Source organism: Capsicum annuum, chromosome 7 (assembly GCF_002878395.1).
Source record: "Capsicum annuum cultivar UCD-10X-F1 chromosome 7, UCD10Xv1.1, whole genome shotgun sequence".
Taxonomy (NCBI): domain Eukaryota; kingdom Viridiplantae; phylum Streptophyta; class Magnoliopsida; order Solanales; family Solanaceae; genus Capsicum; species Capsicum annuum.
Window position 1 is genome coordinate 204,653,257 of NC_061117.1, and position 9,700 is coordinate 204,662,956.

The 9,700-nt window shown below is 37.2% G+C and overlaps 1 long non-coding RNA gene across 3 annotated transcripts in view; it reads left to right on the forward strand.

Annotated features, from left to right (window-relative positions):
* The window catches only part of LOC107855051, a 45,241-nt gene that overhangs the window by 29,532 nt on the left and 6,009 nt on the right, over positions 1-9,700 (forward strand). The window contains exon 3 of one of the 3 annotated variants that reach the window (XR_001670165.2): positions 8,263-8,453. The exons of 1 other annotated variant lie outside the window; for it this stretch is intronic. This is a non-coding gene — a long non-coding RNA (uncharacterized LOC107855051). Of the gene's footprint in view, positions 1-3,121; positions 3,268-8,262; positions 8,454-9,700 lie in introns of those variants that run through there. One more of the 3 variants, XR_001670164.2, reaches the window with a different exon arrangement.

Sequence of the window (9,700 nt, forward strand, 5' to 3'; positions counted from 1 at the left end):
TCACCTATAGAGATCTTTGTACCATTACCATCTGCATGCCATAGATTTAGACTTTCAGCGGAGATAGTACTTGTTGTATCATATTTTCGAATACCTTAGGGATCATCTTATATAAAATAGTACAATAGGAAATAGGTATAAACTCCTTATAGTAGTAAGATTATTGACCTTAGGATTCAGAGTGATAGATGTACAATTAATAGGGTGGTGCATTTGAAAAGTCTTGAAAAAGTCTAGAATAGCATCTATAATTTCCTCAAATCATACCCTAGGTTTTTCATCTCACTAATACCTGTGAATTCTTTCCATATCTCTTCCTTAGCAATTGGCCTAATGAGTTACAATTGATCTTGTAAGTATAGCTCCACCTCTTAAAACAATATAATCCACTGCTGGTAAGATAGTAACTGCCTCACCTAATAATTTTATGTTACATAAGGAGAAATGCAACTTAGTTTTACCCGCTACCTCTGTAATACCCCGCATGTTTCTAAGCTAGGAGACGAACCATTTTTCCTACATATGAAATCGACTACACTGTGATTCATACCCGAGTACATGACTTACAATGAGTATCCTAGTGATAAGATAACTTATGATGCATTAATCATGTTCATATGAGTCACTTAAGGTAATACAAGCTAAGAGTTTTTGAATACATCAAGTTTTAGTGTTCGATTTCATAAGGGTCATATTTGAATGAGTATAACTCAATGTTAATGTGGTATTTCTGTATATTTCCACCCACCAAAATATAGAGAATCGAATTAGCTTTTCAACAATACCAATTTAATCAAAATCCGACACCCGAGCTAGGAGTTATGGCTTTGCGAACTAGAGTGCGTCGCCTAACCAATCGCACATAGCCACTGGAAAGCATATGCGATAGCATATGCGGCGCCTATATAAATATAGGCGATAACATATACGACGCCTATGTAGATATAGGCAATATCATATGCGGTGCCTATGTAAATTTAGGCGATATCATATGCGGCGCCTATGTAAAAATATGCGATATGATATGCGGCGCATATCGTATGGTTTCAAGTGAGTTAAACACTCTATTTTTAGTTATTTTGAGGGTAATTAAGTCTTTTAACACTCCTTACACGTCCCTAAACTTAACCCTACGAAATATATGTCTCCTAATTACATTACAACCCTACTAACATCTTAATTTCATCATCCAAGAGCACTAAAAGAGAAAAACAACTAGGGTTGCATAATTAAGCTTGAAGATCCAATTTCAAGAAAATTCCTCCGTCAATCATCAAGAATCTTCCTTATAAGGTATGCATGAGTTGATTCATGGACTCCTTGCATCCATGAAGCTCAAGAACCATCTTCTAAATTATGTATTATGATGTTTATGTTGTTGTTGGTTGATGTTCATGTGGTTGGAGTTTGATGATACCTAAGATGGGATCTTTGTATATTTTGTGTGAGGATACGGTGGTATTTAATGTATAAGTATGTGACATTGGTGGTTGAATATTTGTAATCTTGATGAATCCACCTATGCCTAAGATGTGCATGTAAGGTGTTTGTGAAAATATCTAAGGGAATAGAAATCATGCTTTTATGACATAATAAGTTCTAAATGACTATTCCATGTTCTAAGTTTATGTTCAACGTGATCCCCATGCTATTGTCTTGAATTGAAGATGTTGTATGAGATGCTCATGATATTGTTGTGATGTGGAATGACCATGTTATTGAAGCCATGAAAGTATATACATGTTGTGTGCATTCCCGATCATGTGATAGTTTGTTGAGAATCATTCTTATTATGAAATTCCTAGTTCTGATATTGTGAATTGTGGACTCTACTCTTATGATCAAGTCAGTCATATGTGTGAGTTTCCTTCCATCGAGTCCTAGGGGTACTTGTACCTGAAAACTATAGCTGTGTGCCTAGAGCTAGTGTCATGTTTCAAGACATCCTCAGCCAAGCTATGCTCCATAGATTTCAGTTAGTCACGTGACTTAGAAAAACTCAAAAATCTCAGTAGTTCAGTAGTCCCAATAGTTTCATTACTCTCAGTCAGACCTCAGATCTTAAGTAGCTTTTCCGTCAGTCAACGAAACTCAACTTAGTTCATCTAAGAAAATATTATCATCTCAGTTAATCAGTTTATAAATCAGTTTAGTTCAGTTAGTTAGTTCAGTGCAGTTAATCTTTTTAGAGTCTTTCAGTTGGGAGTAGGGACTAGTACCGAACGAGTGCAGGGATGGTGGTTTTTTCCGTTATAAATGCAGAGCCGTTAGTAGCATCCTTATACTCCAGAACTGCATAGCCAGGACAGGAGCCACCTATCAGATTAAGGCTATACTTGACTATTATATTGCCTTAGGCTTGATTTCCTGTTCAGGGTCACCCGTCAGAGAGGCTTGACCATAGTAGAGGTCTTTACTCGTGGCACGGTATTGACATCCTTCTAATCAAGGCAAAGATTAGACCCCACCAGTATAGTATTGGGGCATGTCGATTAGGTTACTACCTCCCACAGTCACAGTTATAGTTACGGTTTCAGTATCAGTCTTTAGAGTAGAAATCAGGAATCAGGACTGTCAGATACAATCATCGATCTCAGTAAGGAACTCAGATAGTTCCATTAATTCCTGGACCATCCCATCAGATAGGCTTGGTCCCATATTAAGATGGTTATTATTAGATATAGAGGTCACTCGGCAGACAGGCTTGATCTCAATCTCAGATTCAGTCAAATATTCTCATTATTAGTTTCAGAGATCACTCATTAGCTAAGACTGATCTCAGACTTAGATGTTCTGATACAGTTTGGAACTCAGATAGTTTTTCCCAGAATTAGGATTGTTAGATATAGTCATCCATGTTACTAGTCATTCAGTATCTCAGTATCACGAAACTCATGTTGTCAGAGTTCAAACTCAAGTAATCAGTATCTCCACGAGTTCAGTAGCAGTTATGTATGTATGTATGTATGTATGTATGTATGTATGTATTCTCACGTTCATATTAGTCAGCATGTTCATGCATATAAACCCCATGCATTTAGCCTACCCCTAAGCATACTCAGTACTTTAGTTGTACTGACACATTTGCGCTATGGTACTTTCTTTTTATGTTACACCATAGGTTCTGAGGTGAAGATTCCAAATCAGTGGTAGCAGTTCAGTAAGCAGTGAGTCCTCATCTTTCGAGGACATGATTGTTACATTTATTATTCCAGTATTTCAATTTATTTGTAGTTTAGGTAATTAGTTGGAGACATGTTCCTTCAACTCCTTATTCAGACAGTTTAGAGGCTTTTAAATGATTATAGATTTTTCAGATTTAGACTTTAGTATTTTCAGTTTTCTTTTGGTACTGTGATACCACCTTATTTCAGATATTTTATTATTCAAGATTGAACCTTATGGCCTCTTTGTTCATGTTTCCATATTTTATATGTATATTATGAAGTTATAGGTATAGATATCAGTCATGGGTTAGCTTGTGGTCCTTCGGGGTCATGAGCACCGTGTAGCATTCCGGTTCAGAAAATTGAGGTGTTACCAACTTGGTATCAGAGACAGGTTTCAATAGAGTCCTAGGAAGTCTGAAAGCCGCATCTAGTAGTGTCTTGTACATATGTGTGTTTTGCGCCACATTTATGTAAAAGAGGCTATAAGATGTTTTAGGAACAGTTTCCCTTCTTTCAGTACTCATATCGTGCCAGTGAGCAAAAGCTCAAGTTGAACTCTCAGTTTAATCCTTGTTCCTCTTCTATTTGCAGAAAATGCCTCCTAAGAAGAGAACAGGGAATCAGTCAGCCCCGCAGCCCACAGATCCTTTGAATGAGAATATGTCACATGCAGAATTTTGAGCAGCTTTTCAGGCGCTAGCCTAGGATGTGACCACTAGTGTTCAGGGCAACCGACAGATTGCAGCCCCACCCCAGAAAGATGGGGATTTAGTTGCATCCAGAATCAGAAATTTTATGAGAATGACCCTTCCAAAATTCTTTGGGTCAATAACAGGTAAGGACCCACAACTGTATCTAAAAGAGGTAAAGAAGATCACCCAAATCATGCATATCTCAAAGGAGGAGAGTGTGGAATTAGTATCCTATAGGCTGAAAGATATTGCTCATGATTGGGTAGTGTTGTGGAAGAAGAGTAGAGGGGAAGATGCAACTCCTATGACCTGGCAGATATTTTAGGATGCCTTCTTAGATAAGTTTTACCCGTTAGAGATGAGAGAAGATAAGGTAGAAAAGTTTATGAACCTGAGATAAGGCTCCATGACAGTGAAAGAGTATTATCTTAAGTTCAACTAGTTAGCTAAGTATGCTCCTGACTTGATAGCTGACCCCAGAGCGAGTATGAGTAAGTTTGTGACTGGTGTGTTCGGGTTAGTATTGAAAGAGTGTAGAACAACTATGCTCAATAGAGACATGGACCTTGCTAGGTTAATGATGCATGCTTAGCAAATAGAGGTAGATAAGTCTAGAGAGAGGGATAGGTCTAATAAGAAATTCAGAACACGTAGTTACAACTTTTCTCTGGCTGGGTCACAGGGTGGTAATCATTCTCACCATAGTTAGAAAAATTAAGCCCTTGTTCCATCTTCAGTTAGTGTGCCCACAACTAACTTTGGAGATGTTAGTCATGGTGGGGCGCCAGGCTCTAAAGCACAGAGTAGTGTTAGAAGTGAGCGTACTTATCCGCTTTGTAGAGAGTGTGGCAAGAATCATCTAGGTGCATGCAAAGCTAATAGTCAGGTGTGTTTTAGGTGTGGTAAGCTAGGCCACAGAATGCAAGAGTGTAGAGTGTTAGCTTATAAAGGTAGAGATTCACGTGAGTAGGCCGCAAATCCCAGCATCAATAGTAGTCAGCATCAGAATTGACTCTATTCACTCCAAACTCACCATGATCCAGAAATTTTCCCCAACCTAGATTCGGGTACATTACATGTTTTTCATGATCATTGTATGCATTCTTAGATATCTTGTGCTCGTTTAAGCGTATGTTTCCACATGACTTAGTCAGTAACATTAGCAGGTCTAATTCATTTCATGCATCATGCATTAGTCTCAGCTCTCCAATGTTTAGTTATAATCTAGTTTGTAGATGCCCTATGCATCACCCCAGTATCTCAGCAAGGTAAACATTCCAAGAGGGACACAGTATCCCAAGGGGGAGATACCCCACCTTTTATTTATGCTTTCATGTTCCCGTTATAAATTAGTTATCAAGTGCCATGGCATAATAAGTCAAGCTTTCAAGAGTCAGCTCAGCCAGATATTCAGGCATTAGATATACGTGTTCAGTAGAGAAAGTACTATTTATCAGTATCTTCACTCATACATTTACATATCATGTCAGTCATGTAATCATACATCAGATATGCATGGATTCATCCTTTCAGTTATGCATCAGATATGCATTCTCATTTTGAGAAAACTCACTTTATTAGAATCCTCAGTCTTATATTCATGAATCAGCTTCCCATGCATCAGATATGCATGTTCAGTATGTTGTGCTCAGCTTTCAGTCATGTCAGTCATGAACCCATGTTTCAATAGTGTATTTCTTGTACGTACTTCATCTTATCATCTCTCCCACCTGAGTTAATTTCCATCCGAGGATGAATGTTCCCAAGGGGGAGATATTGTAATACCCCACATATTTCTAAGCTAGGAGACAAATCATTTTTCCTACATATAAAATCTCCTATCTTGTGATTCATACTTGAGTACATGACTTACAATGATTATCCTAGCAATAAGATAGCTTATGATGCGTTAAGCATGTTCATATGAGTCACTTAAGGTAATACAAGCTAAGAGTTTTTGAATCCATCAAGTTTTAGTGTTTGATTTCGTAAGGGTCATATTTGAATGAGTATAACTAGATGTTAATGTTGTATTTATGCATATTTCTACCCATGAAATTATAGAGAATCGAATTAGCTTTCCAACGATACCAATTTCATCAAAATCCGTCACCCGATCTAGGAGTTATGGCTTTGCAAAGTATAGTGCGTCGCCTAACTAACTGCACATGGCTACTGGAAAGCATATGCGGCACCTATGTAAATATAGGCGATAGCATATGCGGCGCCTATGTAGATATAGGTGATATCATATGCGGTGCCTATGTAAATTTAGGCGATATCATATGCGGTGCCTACGTAAATATATGTGATATCATATGCGGCGTATATCTTCTGATTTCAAGTGATTTAAACACTCTGTTTTGAGTTATTTTGAGGGTAATTAAGTCTTTTAAAACTCCTTACACGTCCCTAAACTTAACCCTAAGAAATATGTATCTCCTAATTACATTACAACCCTACTAACATCTTTAGTTCATCATCCAAGAGCACTAAAAGAGAAAAACAACTAGGGTTGCAGAATTAAGTTTGAAGATCTAATTTCAAGGAAATTCCTCTGTCAATCATCAAGAATCTTCCTTATAAGGTATGCGTGAGTTGATTCATGGACTCCTTTCGTCCATGAAGCTCAAGAACCATCTTTTAAATTATGTATTATGATGTTTATGTTGTTGGTGGTTGTTGTTCATGTGGTTGGAGTTTGATGATACCTAAGATGGGATATTTGTATGTTTTGTGTGAGGATATGGTGGTATTTAATGTATAAATATATGAAATTGTTGGTTGAATATTTGTAATCTTGATGAATCCACCTATGACTAAGATGTGCATGTAAGGTGTTTGTGAAAATATCTAAGGGAATAGAAATCATGCTTTTATGACATAATAAGTCCTAAATGACTATTCCATGTTCTAAGTTTATGTTCAACGTGATCCCCATGCTATTGTCTTGAATTGAAGATGTTGTATGTGATGCTCATGATATTGTTGTGATATGGAATGACCATGTTATTGAAGCCATGCAAGTATATACATGTTGTGTGCATTCCCGATCATGTGATAGTTTGTTGAGAATCATTCTTATTATGAAATCCTTAGTTATGATATTGTGAATTGTGGACTCTACTCTTATGATCAAGTCAGTCATGTGTGTCAGTTTCCTTCCATCGAGTCCTGGGGGTACTTGTACCTGAAAACTATAGTTGTGTGACTAAAGCTAGTGTCATGTTTCAAGACATCCTCAGCCAAGCTATGCTCCATAGATTTCAGTTAGCCATGTGACTCAGAGAAACTAAAAAATCTCAGTAGTTCAGTAGTCCCAGTAGTTTCAGTACTCTCAGTCAGACCTTAGATCTCAAGTAGCTTTTCCATCAGTCAACGAAACTTAGTGAATTCAGCTTAGTTCATCTAAGAAAATATTATCATCTCAGTTAATCAGTTTATAAATCAGTTTAGTTCAGTTAGTCAGTTCAGTGCAGTTAATCTTTTTAGAGTCTTTTAGTTGGGAGTAGGGACTAGCATTGAGCGAGTGCAGGGATGCCGGTTTTTTCCGTTATAAATACAGAGCCGTCAGCAGCAATCCCTGTACTCCAAAACTGCGTAGCTAGTGCAGGATAGGAGTCACCCCCCAGATTAAGGCTATACTTGACTATTATATTGCCTTAGGCTTGATTTCCTGTTCAGGGTTACCCGTCAGAGAGGCTTGACCATAGTAGAGGTCTCTATCCATGGCACGGTATTGACACCCTTCCAATCAGGGCAAAGATTGGGCCCCACCAGTATAGTATCATGGCATGTCGGTTAGGTTACTATCTCCCACAGTCACAGTTACAGTTACAGTTTCAGTATCAGTCTTCAGAGTAGAAATCAGAAATTAGGACTGTCAGATACAGTCATCGATCTCAGTATGGAACTCATATAGTTCCATTGATTCCTGGACCATCCTGTCAGATAGGCTTGGTCCCATATTAAGATATTTATTATTAGATCTAGAGGTCACCCGACAGACAGGCCTAATCTCAATCTCAGATTCAGTCGAGTATTCTCATTATCAGTTTCAAAGACCGCTCATTAGCTAGGACTGATCTCAGACTTAGATGTTCAATACAGTTTGGAAATCAGATAGTTTTCCCCTGAATTAGGATTGTTAGATACAGTCATCTATGTTATCAGTCATTCAGTATCTCAGTATCACGAAACTCATGTTGTCAGAGTTCAAACTTAAGTAGTCAGTATCTCCACGAGTTCAGTAGAAGTTACGTATGTATGTATGTATATTTTCTCACGTTCATCTTAGTCATCATGTTCATGCATATAAACCTCATGCATTTAGCCAACCCCCACGTATACTCAGTAATTTAGTTGTACTGACGCATTTGGTTCTGAGGTGCATATTCCAGATCATAGGTTACACCATAGGTTCTGAGGTGCAGATTTCAGATCAGCAACAACAGTTCAGTAAGCAGTGGGTCCTTATATTTTGAGGACATGATCATTACATTTATTGTTCCAGTATTTCAGTTTATTTTTCATTTTAGGGAGTTAGTCGGAGACATGTTCCTTCAACTTCTTATTCAGACAGTTTAGAGGCTTTTAGACGATTATAGAGTTTTCAGATTTAGATTTAGTATTTTTAGTTTTGTTTTAGTACTGTAATACCACCTTATTTCAGATATTTTATTATTCAAGATTGAACCTTATGCCCTCTTTGTTCATATTTCCGCATTTTATATGTATATTATGCAGTTAGAGGTACAGATATCAGTCATAGGTTAGCTTGTGGTCCTTTGGGGTAATGAGCACCGTGTAGCATTCCGGTTCAGAAAATCAGGGAGTTACAGCCTCACCTAAGAAAGTTTGAACTATTGGTATCATTATCGATTGGGCTTTGGTTCCCATCTGTGAATTCTAATGTTTTGAGAGGTGGTACTGTACTTATGAAGAAAATAAATTGCAACTCATCAGTCCTATTGATAATGAAGAGGTATGGAAAGCATTATCAGATATTAGTGTTATGAAAACACTAGGGTATGATGGTCCAAATGCTCACATTTTAAAGAAAATGGAGCCAATTATGGGGTAGGGAATTACAGATGCTATTCTAGACTTTTTTAAGACTTCTAAAATGCACCATCATATTAGTTGTATATCCATCACTCTAATCCATAAGGTCAACAATACTACTACAATGAGGAGTTTAGACCTATTGGTGCTGCACTATTTTTTACAAGATGATCCCTAAGATGTTGGCAAACATACTACAACAAGTAGTGTCTTCGCTGAAAGTCTAAATCTATGGCACATAGATAGTAACAGTCAAAGATATCTAAAGGTGATAAATGCTTACAGAGAAATGTTTAGGACCGAAAATCTATGGTTATTCAAATAAATGTCATCTTATAACTCTAGGATTTATCTAGAAATTATTTTACTTGAAGGCAAAAGTAGCCTGTCAATTATAGATATTCTGATTTTTCATAAGAGATATTTGTATACAAAACCTTAGATTTTAGGCCCTAAATATTTCTCTGTAAGAATTTATCGCCTGTAGAGATCGTTGTACCGTAACTATCTGTATGCCATAGATTTAGACTTTCAACGGAGACACTACTTGTTGTAGCATGTTTGCCAACACCTTAGGGATCATCTTGTACAAAATAGTGAAGTAGGAAATAGGTTTAAACTCCTCATTGTAGTAGGATTTTTGACCTTAGGATTCTGAGTGATGGATGTAAAATTAATAGGGTGGTGCATTTTAGAAGTCTTGAAAAGTCTAGAATAGCATCTGTATTTTCCTCCCCCATAATTGGCCCTTTTTTCTTGAAAAAGTGATCATTC